Source organism: Rhinopithecus roxellana, chromosome 17 (genome assembly GCF_007565055.1).
Source record: "Rhinopithecus roxellana isolate Shanxi Qingling chromosome 17, ASM756505v1, whole genome shotgun sequence".
Classification (NCBI taxonomy): Eukaryota; Metazoa; Chordata; class Mammalia; order Primates; family Cercopithecidae; genus Rhinopithecus; species Rhinopithecus roxellana.
Window position 1 is genome coordinate 41,236,353 of NC_044565.1, and position 17,837 is coordinate 41,254,189.

At 41.4% G+C, this 17,837-nt stretch overlaps 1 long non-coding RNA gene across 3 annotated transcripts; it reads left to right on the forward strand.

Moving 5' to 3' along the window:
- Nucleotides 1-387: 387 nt before the first annotated feature.
- On the forward strand, nucleotides 388-11,989 carry LOC115894370. 3 transcript variants are annotated; one of them, XR_004054500.1, is made up of 4 exons: nucleotides 388-2,509; nucleotides 3,071-3,177; nucleotides 3,667-3,791; nucleotides 11,599-11,989. It is a non-coding gene; the product is annotated as an uncharacterized LOC115894370 (long non-coding RNA). The 3 variants fall into 3 exon arrangements; XR_004054498.1 differs by lacking the exon at nucleotides 11,599-11,989 and adding an exon at nucleotides 5,323-8,681; XR_004054499.1 differs by lacking the exon at nucleotides 11,599-11,989 and adding an exon at nucleotides 4,053-4,884.
- Nucleotides 11,990-17,837: the final 5,848 nt, after the last annotated feature.

A 17,837-nucleotide genomic window follows, 5' to 3' on the forward strand; every position in this document is an offset into this window, starting at 1 on the left:
TGTGCACTAGATAAGAACAATAGCAGAGGGTTGTGGGCTGGTGCAGACACACACTCTCCAGGGTCCTAATCTGCCATGCCAACCCACTGACTGCTGCAAGCCTATTAAAAGTTTGGTGGGGCTGAGCATGGTGGCTCATGTTTATAATCTCAGCACTTTGGGAGACCGAGGTGGGCAGATCACCTGAGGTCAGGAGTTTGAGACCAGCCCGGACAACATGGCAAAACCTCTCTTTACTAAAAATATGAAAATTAGCTGGGTGTGGTGGTGGGCACTTGTAATCCCAGCTACTTGGGAGCCTGAGAAAGAGAATTGCTTGAACCCAGAAGCAGAGGTTGCAGTGAGCCGAGATTGTGCCACTGCACTCCAGACTGGGCGACAGAGCGGAATTCTGTCTCAAAAAATACAAAATAAATAAATAAAATAAATAAATAAAAAAACAAAACAAAATTAATTAAAAGAAAGTTTGGTGGTTTTTCCTTACCCCCATCCATGGCAGATTCATTTTTCTCTGCTCCTTCCTAGTGATGAAAATGGCTCTGTTCTTGCTAGGAAGGAATCTTCACTTTCTGAAATTTAGTTCATTTCACTTCTTTGCATCTGCAGCTCTCTGATAGGTTTTAAACAATTGTGATATTGTACCTTACCTGGTTCATTCTCATTGTTAGGGTGGGAGCAAGTCTCCAGTGATTTTTGGCATCCTAAATGGAAATAGAGCTCAGTTCTTTTTGTTTTTATTTATTTACTTTCTATTTCCAGTAACTAGATGCCAATCTATGCAGCTGGGATAGGAATAGATTTGAGTGATCCCAACTCAAAATCCTGATTCCTTTCCTATGCCAAAAACTTTCTGTTGGATAAAACTCATAATTTCTGACACCTTCTCTCACTTGAAGTTGCCCCCAAGAGGCTCTTCAGAACCCATTAAATGGATTTCTGTTGGGCCCACCCATCAGTGTTATGGAGACGTCTAAATGTTACTATTCAAGGCATGGCAAACTCCTCACCCCTCAGCTACTCAATGCATCTATTTTTACAGTAAGAATAAGCTGGAGAGGGGCAATCCCTCAAAAGCATTTTCAGCTTGGGTGACATCAAGGCTTACAGAAAAGGGAGAAATTTCAGGGTGAGAGTAGGGTAGGAACACCTACCTACTAACGTTTCTTTGGTATCTTCTCTGAGCCACCCTTTTGCAGTTAATCCTGTGGTACTTCCTTGAGATAGGTCTTATCATTTAACACACAAGGAAGCTGAGACTCCACGTCGGGATATAACTTGCTGGAGGTAAGTGGCAGAGATGGGATTTGAACCCACATCTGACTCAGCCTAAAACCTAGGCTTAAAAAAAATTTTTTTGACCGATATGGAGGAAGGCATGGCAGAAGACGGAGTAGGCAGACCACTGCTCCCCAGTTGGGCCGGGGACTGACCCGGCAGGTGTCGGCCCTGGGGTCAGAACCATGTTGGAGGCTGTAGCTTCTGAGGACAGTGCTCTTCTGTCAGGATCCCACCTCACAATGGATTCAGGTACTCTCTGGTAACCTTGAGCAGTGCGTTTAGTTTTTTTCTGAACATCAGCAGCTTTCCTGAAAACTGGAGTTGTCCCAAATTCTTCTAAAACCTTCCTGTGGGAAATTGGGAGCCACTCCTCCAAAGGTCTCTCTCCCAATAACTGGATTTATAGAAAGGAAAGGACAGAAAGAAGCAGCCCCCACGTTCACCCCAGCCCCTGCCCATCCCAGTCTGCACAAGCCTTCTCGCCACACCAGAGGCCACCTCACGCTCGGCCTCTTCTCCCTGGCACGGTGGCTCACACAGGAAAAGCCAAAGTGTAATTAGCTAATAGCAGAGCTCCTCCGTTAATGGAAAGGGCATTTCAAACTTATGCAAACTGATACCGTGGGATTTGTGAGAAATCATCAATAGGATGCAACAGAGAGGACTCACAGGTCACTTGTCAAGTGGGGACAAAGCTTTTCTCATTTAAGCTTTGAGACCCAGAGTGGGTCCCTGAATCGCTGGCCTGCTGGGATGTGAGAGCACTGGGGGAGGAAGCTGGGACCCCTTTTTGGAGCATCTTTTCCCTCATAACAGTTCCGGTCAGTACTGCTACATACCCAACAGGCATGATCTCAGCTGTTCCTCACCACAACCCAATGAGGTAGGTACTAGTATTGTCCCCATTTTATAGCTGAGGAAACTGAGACTCAGAGAGGTAAGTAACTAGACTAACGCTAAGCATCTAGTCAATGGTGAGCCTGGAACATGAGCCCAAGACTGCTTAAATTGCAGGTCAAGGTGGTTAACCACTTTCCTGGTACCTTTCCATTCAGTGGTTGACCTACTCTAAAACCTAGGTTACTAATAGAAGATGACATGGGATCCTCCGAGGCTGGTTATTGATTACCACACCTCTTTTCTCCTCTTCTTGGGCTTATGCCCACACTATATTTCCCAGACTCCCTTGCAGTTGGGTGTAGCCATGTGACTGAGAGCTGGCCATTGTCATGTGAGTAGAAGTGTTTCCCCTCTACCCCCTTAGGTGATCTTCATGCTCATTCCATGACTGGAGTGGAAGTGATTTCCAGGACTACCTTGAGAACCATGTGTTGAAGGTGGTTGATCCATAAATTAGAAAGAGCCTGGGTCCCTGATTCATCACTTGGAGGAGAATGTTCCTACCAAGCATACTTGTATCACACTCTTTTATTGGGTTAACCCACTTATGCATGAAGGTTTACCAGTTGTAGCAGCTGATGCTACCTTAAGCTATGCAAGTGTTACCCATCAGGAAGGGGTTGGAGGGCCACTGAGGAGCTGAGGGCATGACTCTGAATACTCCCTCTGCTTAACTTGCCTAGGGAGAAAGGAGTGAGGAAGCTCGGTCTTTCTCGCTGCACAGATTCAGGTTTGGGTGCAAGGCTTAATGGATTAATGAACCTTGAACAATTTAATTTTTCTAAAATCACTATTTTTTGAAAGTTAGAATGATATTTGCATCATTCTGTATGAATTTAATTTAGTCAACAGATTTTGTTGAGCACTTACTCTGTGTTGATAATTGTTCTAGGTGCTGGGGAGAGGAGCAGTGAGCAAACACAAAATCCCTGCCTGTTTAGAACTGATCTTCTAGTGGTGGTGGTTGGGGCCAGGAGCAGCTGGACAGTGAATTACTAAGTAAGTATGCCATGTGGTGATTAGTGATGTGGGGAACTAATAAAGCAGAGTTGGGGGAGTGAGAATACCAAGCATGATGGGTGGAGGGCAGGTGGTCAGGGAAGGTGTGTCTACTTGAGGACATTTGAGCAGATACCTGAAAGTAAAGAAGTGGGCCATGGAGATCTTTGGGGAAAGGGTGCTGCAGGCAGAGGGACTGCAGGGTCATTGTAAAGGCCCCAGGCCAAAGAGCATGTGTCATGTTGGAGGAGCAGCAAGGTGGTCAGTGTGGCTGGAGTGGTGAGGGCCAGGGTAAGTGTGGTCATGTTGGAAAAAGCATCCTTCACACCACCTGCATATATGTAGATAGTCCATAAATGTTGAGTCCTTCCTTCCTAGATAATGGCTTTGTAGTCTCCCAGGGAAATCCTCATTGGTAAGAACAGACAAATAGATGAAAATTGAAGCAAATCAAACACAAATTTTCTTTATTGACTTTTATTTCACTAGGAGGCGTTGTCCTTTTAGTCCAAGGCTCTAGTTCCTGTATCATACAAATGCTTCTGGCAAAGGATAATATTTCAAGCTATTTTGGTCATTAAACCTTAAAGAGGTTGACTGCAAATTTGGCTGAGGTGAGTGGAGGAGAAGGGACTGAGAGATCTGGTTGCCTGGAGAGTATTAAAGTAAAGTTCGAGTGAGGACCAGGGAAGGAGGGCAAAGGGGTGTGTGTGGAAGCTTAAGCCTGTGTGTTTTGAAGCTCCTCTGTGCTGTAACTTTATGTGGGTGTCAAAGGAATTTACATCTGCAGACATCACTGATTCCCAGAAAGGATTGCTCCTAACTCACAAGCTCACTATACATTGAATGAATGAATGAGTTTTCTATATCCCCAGGAAGGGATGATCCTTTCCTCCCACCCTGTCACTGAAGACCAGGAGAAGAGCAATCTCCCGAAATACCCTCAGCTCCTGAAATGTCCACTGGCAACATTCTTGGTTCCAGACACCTATTTCAAGCATAAAATAGATCTATTGAATATTTGGGATCATTAGGAGTTGAGGGGCAGGGAAAGCAAGTTCCAGGTTAAGCTTCCAGGAAAAGTACCCCAACCACACTGTAGAACTGGCCTGAAGATGAAACCACCATTGCAGCTACTGAGAACTCAATGACAGGAACTTGTTGTTTCTACCCCGTGCACAGCTGCTTCCAAAGAACTGATGCTCCTGTGTCAGTGAAGGGATTCCCTTGACTGAGTCCAATTCCTTGCACTGCTCACTTCTTCATTTCTAAAACAAAATCTTATGCAGATGTGTACAAAGACAGGACTGGGTCACAGGCCTGCATTCTAACTACAAGAGAGACTGGCGGTTTGAGTTGTGACTACACTGGGGAGGCAGGAATGCTATCATGAGATTTTCCCCCAGTATAGAAAGGATTGGCAAAGACAGAGCCAATGTTCCCTGTAGGAGATGTCTATAGAAGGTCTGATGAAAATTCGAAGTCTTATTCAGAACAAAGGCCTAGATTACCTTCCAGGGACCCTGGAAAGAATGATGCCCAGGAAGGTGGCCTCTGTCATGAAGTGATCACCAACCATGGCAATGTCAACCGGGGAATGGCAAGGGGGAGTGCTGGGCATAGGGTCCAACTCCCAGGAAACTAGAAAGAGCCCAGGAAGCTAGAAGGCGAGCTTATGTCGGTGTGGTCTTTTTTTTTTTTTTTTTTTTTGAGACGGAGTCTCGCTCTGTTGCCCAGGCTGGAGTGCAGTGGCCGGATCTCAGCTCACTGCAAGCTCCGCCTCCCGGGTTTACGCCATTCTCCTAACTCAGCCTCCCGAGTAACTGGGACTACAGGCGCCCGCCACCTCGCCCGGCTAGTTTTTTTGTATTTTTTTTTAGTAGAGACGGGGTTTCACCAGTGTTAGCCAGGATGGTCTCGATCTCCTGACCTCGTGATCCGCCCGTCTCGGCCTCCCAAAGTGCTGGGATTACAGGCTTGAGCCACCGCGCCCGGCCCGGCCCGGTCTTTTTAACAGTGCTCCACTCTGCCAAGAGAACAAGGCCTTCATGGGAAATTATGAAGAACGAAAAAAAAAATCATCTGAGTTTGGTTTGTGTGGGGATTTAATCACTGACTTATCCTGATGCTTATGTATACTTGCAGCTTAGAAAAGTGAAGAATTCTTTCTGGGACAGTTCTGGGAAACAGAAGCCCATACACGCTAAAAGGAACCAAGGAATGTTTTCCATTTATCTTGAGCTGGACACCAAACAAATGTGTTCCTCTTTCTTTGCTCACTTAGAAGTCCTCTTCCTGTTCTGGGTTAATCAACTTCAAGTTTGAAGGAGATGATGTTTATTTTCATCTTCGAATCTGACCTGAAAACACTAAGAAATTATGAATAAATTTTAATACATTGGAACCCTATTTAAACCACAACGTATGAGTGGATGAGTCACAATTCCAAGACAGCCCAATGCCCCATACGACTCAGACACCAATGACTTTAGTGCTCCTCAAATCACTTTCCCATGAAGGGCAAGGTTCTCTCGGTAGGGTGGGGCATGGTCAGAAAGGAGAACTTCAGCTTCTGCTTCCAAACAGGCTTCCACGCTCAGATGGGCCCTGCCGTCTCAAACACGACTCTTCACCTCCCTGCCACACTTTGTCCTTACTGGGCTTGCCATCCTTCAAGGCAGGCCAAGGGCCCCCCTCCAGGAAGTTGCCTCCTCATGACAGGCACCTTGCTGGTAGCTCCCAATTATTTTGTGAGATGGGATGCAGAACAGAGTTGCTTTGGAAGCCCTGGAGGGCACTGAGGGTCTGACTTCTGGGCCGCAGGACTCTTGCAAAGCCTGATTCCTTGAAGACATCACTTTGACTTACTTGGTCCCAGAGCCTGTCTTGTTTTTAATTTCCCTGCTAAGTTTCTGTTCTCCAGCAATGTATAACCCCCTTTTTCTACTTCAATAACCTCAGTGGTAGCTCTCACCATGTTAAACAACGGTCTGATTTGGCATGGAAAAAAAGCAGTCAATTGTTCCCTTTAAATCTTAATGTTTTCAGCCCTGGGAACATTTGAAGTAACCATTTAATGAGAAGACTTCTGGTGAAGCATAGGTAAGATCTTAAAGGCCCTAATTGCTCCCCAGAGAAAGCTGTCAGGGCTAAGTAACCTCATTCAGGTTGTGTACGCAGAGCAGGGAGAGCAAAACAAGGCAGAAGTGAAGAGCGGAGGCTGAGGGGGCAGAAGTTACGGAGACTTCTCGGACCTGGAAGTATTTCCGGAGTTGTGCCTTGCGCTGTCTGTTTTGGATACCTGCTGGCTGACTGCTATGCCCCCAAATGGTCAAACAAATGACTTACTCTTTCCTGGGCCTAGTTGCCTTCTAATTTGGAACTCAAATTATAGTTCTTTCTTCTTCTCTTTCATTTAAATACAAAACAAAACAAAACAAAATCTGAAACTATTTTTCCTTCTAACCCCCATTTGAACTTTTTATTCGTTTTATTTGCATTCATTTGCTTATTCACTGCACGAATGTTCATCACGTTTCCCCGGGGTTTCGGACACTGTCCTAGGCGCTAGGGCTGCACCCTATTATTTATGCATTGTTGGTTTAGTGGCAATAAGATGAATTTCTGCACAAGGGTCAAGAGAACAGATGCACATCACATCTGCTGCCAGGGGGCACCTCCTAGGCCAATATCCCCTACCTCTAAATTTGGGCTGTGTGAGGTAGAATGGGGGAGTTCTACCATACAATAAGAATGTTCACTGTGTGCCCAAGGCACGTGGAGAGCGAGGCACTTTGGAAATTGGGCTCAAAATGACTTCTTATTTAATTGAAACAAAAAGCCCTTTGTGTGAGCCTTGCTCCTTCCAGTCCACGGAGGCGGTCTGTTTGCTCTGACAGCAGCCCTGCAGCCCCTGAGCTGCCTCAGGTGAAATGCTGCCTGGCTGCCAATGGCCACACTGCCTGTGACCATTATAGGGCCTAAGTGGGTTTGGGAGCCATACCCTTGGAATTAAGTAAGAAAAATGGAGGTGAGAGCAGGGCACTCTGCCGGCCACACTGTTCAGTCTTCTCTTGATGTGACTGAGACTTAAATTGGGAAGTATTTGGCTGATGGCGAGGGCAGATAAACGTTACGGATTTGATGTAATCCCAGACCTCAGACTTGAAACGGAGCTTGACCCTTCCCTTTGAGCACTTTTATGCAATACTACTGGACATGTAGTAACAAGAAAGGAAACAGAGGGAGGATATCGGTGCAGCCATGTGTCGAGTCTGGGAGAGAAAATGACAGCGGGAGCAAGGCAGGAGATGTGAATCAAATCAGGGGTTAAAACAGCAAAAGAGAATTCCATAAAGTTAGACTTTGTGACGGGGATGTAATGGATTTTGGGGAAGGGGGCTAGGAATGTCATCTGGCTGTTTAGAAATCCGGTATAACCGTATAGCCTGAAATTCAATTTATAATTATTACAAATTGCACGTATGTGTCCTTGTAAGACTGTGGGGGTGGGTGGAGCAGCTTTTGCTCTGCCTGGTTTTCACACAGGGAAACTGAGGCACAGGAAGTTTCTATGACTTGCTCGGGGTTGTAAAACTGGTGGCTAAATTTTGTATAAAATATAGTGTGTGTATCCTCTCTTTCCATGGTAATGATGTCTTGAATTTGTCAAGTACATTTGCATTTATCATATCATTGGACCAGCCCAACAACCCTGCAGGAGGTGTAATGGGTGAGAAAACCAAGGACCAGTGAAAGACTGAAAATGGACTGGAATTCCCAATTCTTGGGCACTTTCCATGTGCTTTGTGCCTTGTGCATGCTGTCTCAAAAAATACTGTCTTTTAAAGATATCGTTTATCGCTTATTTGCAGATGGGGAGGCTGAATTGTGGGAAGTGTAAGAGATATGTGGGAAGGGTAAGAGAGATGCCCAAGACCACCTAACTAGTAAATGGTAGACTAGAGGCAGCTCCAGGTATATGACCCCAAAGCCTGGGCTGTTCCATGACAGCAGGTGACTCCTACCACCGGCTACCTGCCCGTGGACACCCGGCAGCCCGTCAGGGCAGAGTTGGCCTTAGAACTCCATTTCTCCACTCCTAACGTTTCCACCAGACAAAGCGGCTTGCACAATAACAGCTTTGTGGTGAATAGCAGAAGTGTGGAATCCAAGAAGCCTGAGTTTGGTTATGGGTTCTTCTACATGCTAGCAGAAGGTCTAGGGTGATTCTTTGGTCTCCCACAGTGGTCCAGTTGCCACCTGTATAAAATAAAGATGAAAACTCCCCCTTGGAAGGACTGTAATGAGAATTAGTGTGTGTAAACAGCTGACAGCTCTCGGGGTGTGGTGAGCAGCTCAGGTGGTGATGGGTGTAGGGAGGGACAGCTGGGCGTCTGTTTCCTGACTTGGTCTCTTCGTGTTGCCCTATCCTGTCTTTCTCATTTCCACAGGTAGGCACACAGTTTCCTTTATTTATTTTTGAGACAGGGTCTTGTTCTATCACCCAGGCTGGGGCATAGTAGTGTGATTATGGCTCACTGCAGCCTTGAATCTCCTGGGCTCAAGCAATCCTCCCACCTCAGCCTCCCGAGTAACTGGGACCACAGGTGTTCATCACCACACCTGGCTAGGTTTGTCTATTTTTTTTGTAGAGACAAGGTCTCACTTTGTTGCCCAGGCTGGTCACCAACTCCTGGGTTCAAGCGATCCTCCTGCCTTAGCCTCCTAAAATGTTGGGATTACAGGTGTGAGCTACTGTGCCCAGTGGGCACATAGTTTTGAAGCTTTCCTCTGCGCTCTCTCCTAGACCTCTCCTCTTTTTTCTTGATTTCTCTTCTGAGGTCTTGCCATGGATATGGAATAACCTTTATTTTTCAGTCGTATGTGCCGCAGCCAATGTGTGAGGGTACAGAATGGAGCCATCAGCTTCTCTTCTCCTGGAGCCCCTCCTTGGCTTCTGTATCCATCAGGTTCTTCAGAGAAACAGAACAAGGGGCTGGCAAGTCAGAACCCTGGAGGGCAGGCTGGTGGGCTGGAAACTCTCAGGCAGGAGCTGAAGCTGCACTTGACAGGTGGTATTTCTTCTTTCTCAGGAGAACCTCAGTTTAGCTTTTAAGGCCTTTCAACTGATTGGATGAGGCCTACACACATTATTGAGGCTAATTTCCATTACATAAAGTTAACTGATTATAGAGACCAACCACATGTACAAACACCTCCCCAACACCTACCTTTGTGTTTGGTTGGATAATTGGGTAGGATAGCTCAGTGACGTAGGTCCATAGGACTCATTGTCGCAGCTTCCATGACCTGCCCTTGCACTAAGGCCCCCGTGGTGTCTCTGTTCTCCTTTTCCTCTGCCCACTCTTTAAGTATTTATGGTCATCAAGGCTCCATCACTAGCACTTTGCTCATCCTAGATGCTCCTCTGGGCAGCCTTGTCTCCCCGCAGCTGATGAATTATGGCTTATACGCTAGCAATTGCCTAGTTTTCATTTCAGGAAGCCTATTTCTGCTTGGCCACTGTACACCTGCATGGGATGCCCCCACTCCCTCAGGTCCCACCTTATCCCCCACTCCCTCCTGTCCGCTTTCCGGGATTCTGCCCTTTCCCTTCACTTGGTCACCCCAACCAGAAATCTGGCTGCCATTCCCGACTCTTACCTCTCCATCTCTTGTCACATTCAATGGGTGACCAAGTCCTGATGATTTCTACCTATTAAATATGTCATTCACCTAGGTAACAAAATATTTATTGGTTTTCTACACACAGCACAGACCTAGGCTCTAGGGAGTTCTTAATCTTGGCACTATGGACATTTTGGGTCAGATAATTCTTTGTTGTGGGGAATGTTCTGTGCGCTGTATGATGTTTAGCAGCATTCCTCTTGTATTAGTTGCTAGGGCTGCCCTAACAATGCCACAGGCTGAGGGGCATAAGCCATGGAAACTTATTTTCCCAAAGCTCTGAAGGCTGTGAGTCCAAGATCAAGGTGCCAGTAGGGTTGATTTCTCCTGAGGCCTTTCTCCTTGGTTTGTGGGCTGCAGCCTTATTGCTGTGTCCTCGCATGGCCTTTCCTCTGTGCGACCACATCCTTGGTTCCTTTCTTCTTCTTATAAGGGTACTGGCCTTATTGGATTAGGGCCCCACTCTAAAGGCCTCACTTTAACTTAACCGCCTCTTTAAGACCTTGTCTACAAATACATTTACATTCTGAGGTACTGGGGATTAGAACTTCAACTTAGGGATTTTAGGAGGGGCAAATTCAGTCCATACAACTGGTCTCTACCCACTAGATGCCAGTAGCATCCCTTACTCCAAGTTGAGACAACAATGAACAGTGTCCCCAGATACTGCCAGATGTTCCCTGGGGGCAAAATGGACCGTGTTGAGAATCACAGCTCTATACAACAGAAAGTTTCTGACAGTGACTGCACATTAGAATCACTTGGAGAAATTAAAACCAAACCACCCACAGAGATTCTGATTTAATTTAATTTTGGGTGGGGCCCAGGCAGGGATATTTTGCAAAAGCATTCCTGGCTATTCTAACTTGCAGCCAGAGATGAGAACCTTCTAGGACCATTACAGTGAACAAGACAGACAGTAAATAACAAATTTCATGATTAAAATTTTAAAACATAATTAAGATTATATTATGCATACTCTTTAGTAACATTCTCTTTAAGTATCTTGAACATTTTCTTGTGCTGTTAGAGAATCTGCAATAAAAATTTTCATGAGTATATAGTAGAATGTGCTGCAAGTCACCTAATCAAGGCGCTATTATTTATTTTAGAGGGTTCAAATTCTCCTTTATCGACGTGATACTGCAAAGAATATTCTTGTATACATATCTTTGTAAGCAGCTTTGATCATTTTCTTAGCATAAAATTTGAGAGGTAGAAAACCTGGTGAATATTTGTGTAGCTTTTGATACGTATTACTAAATTGCCCCTCAGAAGTGTTGTATTAATATAAAGCCCTGCTAACAGAATATATAGTTGATTCTTGAAAAATATGGGAGTTAGAGGCACTGATGCCCTGTGCACTTGAAAATTCAGGTATAACTTTTGACTCCTTGAAAACTTAACTATTAACAGCCTACTCTTGCCCAGAAACCCCACCGATAACATAAATGATTGATTAACACATATTTTGTATGTTATATGTATATATACTATGTTCTTACAATAAAGTAAGCTAGGGAAAAGAAAATGTTATTAAAAAATCAGAAGGAAAAGACATTTGCAGTACTGTGCTGTATTTACTGACAGTAGAAGACGGCATCATCTGTTTACAGGATGAATTGTTTGTCTGAAATGGGCAAATGCAGCTGCAGACCTCTGTAAGGCACATATCAAGCAATTCAGCTTTTTCTTGTAATGTCATGACTTTTCTCTGCTTCTTGGGAATAGTTCCAGCATCACTAGCAGCACTTCGTGTGGATCCCGTGGTGTTATTCAAGGTTTACGGCATTGCACTAAACATGATGAAAAGTATGAGGGAACCACAAGAGATCACTTTTCACTATGATACACAATTTACTGGGGAGACGAACTGCTCACCCGAAGATGATTAGAATCACACGGCGGCGATTTAAGCAGATACTTGTAACGCTTGAGTCACCACAATAGCAACAGGAGGTGTCTATGAAATGACTACAATAGTACAGTACGTACTACAGTTAATTTTATGCAGCTCTGATTTAATACTGTATCTTTACATTTGTTTATATATCTCTTGACTGTGAATGATGCCATGTATGTTCTGTGTTTGTGTGCATACGTCTTGATAAATTCTAACTTTTTATAATAGATCTATGTATACTTTATGGTAGTAAATGATAAAATAGACTAGTATCTACATACAGTTTATACATTCATGACATACCTTTTTTTTTTTTTTTTTTTTTTTTTTTTTTTTTTTTTTTTGAGGCGGAGTCTCGCTCTGTCGCCTGGACTGGAGTGCAGTGGCCAGATCTCAGCTCACTGCAAGCTCCGCCTCCCGAGTTTACGCCATTCTCTTGCCTCAGCCTCCCGAGTAGCTGGGACTACAGGCGCCCGCCACTTCGCCCGGCTAGTTTTTGTATTTTTAGTAGAGATGGGGTTTCACCGTGTTAGCTAGGATGGTCTCGATCTCCTGACCTCGTGATCCGCCCGTCTCGGCCTCCCAAAGTACTGGGATTACAGGCTTGAGCCACCGCGCCCGGCCGGGACATACCTTTTTCTTAATTTTTTCGATATTTCTAGTCTATACAATTGTTCTGCAAGTCTTTTTAAATTGTTGAAAAATCTTTAAAGGATTTTCAATATATATATTGAAAAAAATCCATGCATAACTGGATACATTCACTTCAGACCTGTGTTGTTCAAGGGTCAACTGTATCAAAAATCATTGCCCTATGTCTTCACCAGCCTTGGGTATTTCAATTTTTGAAATTAAACAAAACATAGTGCCTTGTTTTAATTTGAATTTCTTTGGTTATAACTGAAGCTAAACTTTTTTTTTCAAATACTATACATTATTTGCAGTTTTCATTTTTGAATTGCTTGTTCATGCCATTTGTCTATTTTTAGCAATATTTTAATTTTTTATATTTATTTGCAAAAGCTGGTTATGAGCATATTAATTATCTGTTACATGTTGCAAGTTTTTTAAATCAAGTTTGTGTTTGCCTTTGGCATTTGTAAATGTCATGTTTATTTCTAAAAGTAACTTTGTTATAGTTAAGTCTATTAATATTTCTTCTCTCTTTCCCTTTCTCTCTGCTCACCTTCCTTCCTAATTTTATTTATAGAAAACTTTTCATATTCGCCATCAGATCCATATTCATCTATGTTTTTGTTCTTTTATTATTATATTTTGAACATTAGATTTTCTAAATTTATTTGAAATTTTGGCATGTCATGTGAAGTAAGGAATGAATTCACATTTTCTTCCAAATAGTTACATAATTGTTCTGAAACTACTTCTTAATAATTTTATCTTTTCCTGTTGATTTGAAATGTCACATTTTCCTAGATGAAATCCTTATCTGACTGGGTCTGTTTTGGTGCTTTCTGTTCTGTTTTACTCTGCATCATTTTCTTTGCTAGATTTCTAGTGTGTTTTGGCAGATGATGCTCAAGTTCTTCTCATTTTAAATTTTTCAAAAGAATTTTTGAAATTCAGAATCTTTTGTTTCTTTCAGATTCTAAAAATTCCCATTGTGATTTTGAGTAAAAGTCCATTAACTTGGGGAGAATTTACAGCTTTCAGTATTACGACTTATCTTCCATACTCATGATATAGCACTTCTAGTTTCAAACATTCTTTATGGATCTTTGTAAAGCATGTTGTTTTCTTTATAACAGTCCCATATGTTGAATTTATTTTAAGGTATTTTGTATTTTTGTTGCTATTTGAAATGGACCCCTTTAACCATTATATTTACTAGGTGGCTATTGTTATTTAAGAAGCTGTTGTTTTAGATATATTTATTTTGTAGTTATCTAGTTTACTGAGTAATTAGTTTCAATGATTTATTAATTTTAGTTTTCTGGGTCATTGATTATGCAAACAGTGTTCATTTGCTTTTACTGTCAATGTTTGCATTTCATATTTCTTCTTGTCCTACTGCATTGGCTAAATGTCAGGAAAAAAATTCAGCTATATTGGGAATGATGAACATACTTAACCTGCCCTTGATATACTTTGATCTTTTTATCTATTCTAATATAAGATTGGTCAAAGTTTTGTAAGACTTTATTGTACTTTGTCTGATTTTTGTATTGACATTGTATTGCCTGTTGTCTCTGTCAGAGTTTTGTATTGACATTATGCTAACCTGGCAAAATAAATGAGAGCTTTCAAAGAAATTATATGGTCTGGAACATTTTACGTAACAAAAGGATAGTTGATTTCTTAAAATTTTGAAAGAATTTGCCTATAAAACCTTCTGATTCTAATCTCTTGGCAAACTTTTCCAATTTCTTCCATAGCATTTGCTTGTTCAACTTTTAGGTATAATTTTGGTAGTCTACATTTTCTTAGAAAATTATCTGCTTTATAGAGATTTAATTTTTTAGATTTGTTGTAGTGTGGCACATGAAATTCTTGTCTAAGTAAAAATATCTTCATGTCTGTAGATTCATATACATTTTTGCTCCTAATTTTGAATAAAAAATAAAAATTTGAAAAAATAAAAATTTTTTGTCTTAAAATTATGTTCTATTCTTTTTCTTTTAAAAATATATTCACTCCCATTTTATTTTTGTTAATTGCATCTTATTTAATTTTTCTAAATTATTTGATTTGAAATTTTAGTTTATTTTTATCTTTTTAAAATTACTGATGAAACTATTTAAGGCTACATGTTTTTCCTCTGACTCTGGATTTGAGAGCATCTCCTAAATTCATGTATAAACTTTTCTATGTAGTCTGAATTGAACTGTTATTTCTTCTTTAACTGAAAATTATTCATAAGTGAATTTTGACATTGTTAAGGAGTTGGGACTATTTTTTGGAAGGAGTGTTGTAATTTTTGTTAATCTCTAGATTTGTTCTAGGGTGCATTGAGGATGTGGTTGAAACAATTTCTACTTGTTTCCAACTAACTGTAATTTTCTTTCTGTAAGAGTCTTTTTAAGTTGAAATCTGAGTGTGTTCCTTTCCTGTGTAAAATTCTTCAGTACTCCTCCATTACCTTCAGGATACAATCTTAAGTCCTTGACATGGCAAGACAAATTTTCTAGAATTTAGCCTCTATCAATTTATTCTAGCCTCATTTTTTGCCACTGACTCCCTTCTCCTCAGCACTAGTCAACCCCTCCTGCTTCGCCATCACAAACCCACTGAGTTAAAAGCCCCTGCTTTGGGCTTCTGCTTTGTGTAGACCTCTAGTTCAGCACTTCTCTTTTATTACAGCTATGTGTCTACATGTCTGCCATCCTGTTAGCCAGTGAACCCTGTGAGGCCTTGGTCATTTTTGTGTTTTCAGTGTTGAGAGCAGTGCCTGGTATATACTAGGCATCAATAAATATTGGTTGGATTGACCTTGAACAGATGGGAGCATGGCATGAGCTCAGCTGGCTAAGGGGGCTGAGGCTGCAGATTCCAGTTTTACCGGTTGACTTTATTGATCCACAACGAAAGATCAGGTACAAAGATGTATTTGTAGAACAAGTGAAGTATGTGTTCCCTATTTGTAACAAATTATCATCCTCTATTGACAAGATTAAAGTCAATTCTAATTTTTTTTTGTGATGCTACCACAGAGTGGTATACCTGTTCTTAATTTTAGGAGAAGAAGCAGTCTAGATCATGGAAAGCAGTTAGACCTGAAGCTGCAACTAGCAAGCAGTCAGTCCAATGTTTGCTCTGGCTGCCCCCACCCAGGCTTGCAAGCCCTCAGCTTCTGCAACTGTCAGAGAATACACTGGACAGGGTTATTTCTAATGATTTAAAAAAGCATCCTTGGTAAGTAGCAGGAAAAAAATAACTCACACCACCAAAAGAAGAAACATTTTTATTTTTTAATATTATTATTTTTAAACTACTTAGATTCCTGAAATAGAATGCAGAATTTTATGAGTTTGTGTGTTGCACATTTTTTTTGTTCCACAGAGATCTAATTAGGTTTCCAAAGTGTATATGATCCAGAAAAGCTTAAGAACAACTTACTTAGAGGGTTCCAAACTTGAGAACTAAGGGCCACAAGGCCTGATGAAATATTATTTCTTTTTCTTCCCAGATTTCCCCATCATATCATCCCCTTAACTGTCAGTCAATAAAAAATATTTAGAGCAGCTTCCATGTTGAACGAAATATTCTCTTCCAATTAGAAGAATAATAAGAAAAAAGGGCATGAGCTTGTCCTTGCCTTTTAGAAGCTTAAGGTGGGATTGGGGAGAGAGGAAAAATAAATGTGGAAAGTTAGCAAATAAGACTTCTGGTATAAGGCAAATACATTGGCCACAGGCTGCAGCCTCCCCTTTCTACTTTGAATATTCACAAATGATAACAGAAAAGTTTTGCAAGCACATAGCTATGCTTAAACAAGAGTAAATTTCCATTATCAGATATGGAGGGGTTTCTGTAAAGTAATTTAACACAAAAGTCATACTGGAATTTGGAGGCCTTAGCTGTTAGGCTTGTGGGGCGTGGGAATGAAACTGGACTAATCAGTGGGCTCTAACTGGAATCCCATTAGCTGGAAAACCTGGGGCTGGAGTTATACAACTTGTATAGAGCTAAGGCCTGAAAACACACTCTCCTCAAAGGTGGGAGGGGGCAGTAGAAACACCTTACTTTTGTGCCTAGGCTTATGGCTAAGGGTCTGAGGAATGCCACCCAGCATGACAAGATCTTGGCACCATCCTGTATGTTCAGGGCCAGGGCCAGTGAGCAGATTACTTTGAGGTGAGAAGCCTGAGCCTTAGTATCAAGGCCTCCTTAAAACTACTTTGGGTTTTTAGAGTGTATATGTAATATAAATAAACAATATACATACTGTATATTATTACAGTTATGTGTCTACATGTCTGTCATTCCATTAGCCAGTGAACCCTGTGGGCTTTGGTCATTTTTGAGTTTTTGGTGTTGAGAACAGTATCTGCTATATACTAGGCATCAATATATACTGAGTATATATTGAGTCAGTATATATATATATATATATATATATATATATATACACACACACACACACACGTATTATTGAATCTCATTGAATCAGTATATGTATATAGATATATAGCTATATCAGTATATCTATATCTATTTACCTATCTACTGATCTACTGATACATGTACATGTGTATACACACACACACACACACACACACACACACACACGTATCAGTCAATTTTCCTAAAAGATAAATTAACAAACAAAAATTACAAAATGCCCGGGAAGTTCAACACCATGGAAGATGAATAACAAATTCAGAAAATGGATGAACCAACATCCAAGGAAAAGAGATAACAGAGCAATCTAAAAAAAAAAAAAAAGACACAAAAAATAATCTGAATGTTTTCAGAGATAAGGGAGGACATAGATATAATGAAATAAGAACAAAACACAGTGAAACAAGAACAGGTGGTTGTGAAAAGATTAGAAACTTCATAAATAAAGAAATAGTTACTGGAATAAAATTATTTAGTCCATGGGTGTTTTAGTTAACAAATCATGCTAAAAATTAGTAGCTTAAAACAATAAACACTTATTATTTCAGAGTTTCTTTGTGTCATCATTCAGGCATAGCTTAGCTGGTTGATTTTGGTTCAGGATCTCTCATGAGGTAATAGTTAATATATGAGCCAAATCTGCAGTCATCTGAAGTCTTGACTGGGGCTGAAGAATCTGCTTCTAGGATGGTTCACTCATGTAGTTGTTGGCCAAAGGCCTCAGTTTCCATAGTGCTGCTTGATGTATTCTTATAACATGGCAGCAGTCTTCTTCTATAGCATGTGATCCTAGAGAGAGCAAGGATTAAGAAAGCATAAGGCTTTTTATGATAAAGTCTTGAAATTTACACGTTGTTGCTTCCACCATATTCCATTAATTAGATCAGTCATCAAAACTAGACCTAACTCAAGAGGAGAAGAATTAGATTCCACCTCCTAGAGGAAAGAATTTGCAGGTACATTTTAAAACATACGGTGGGATAAATAG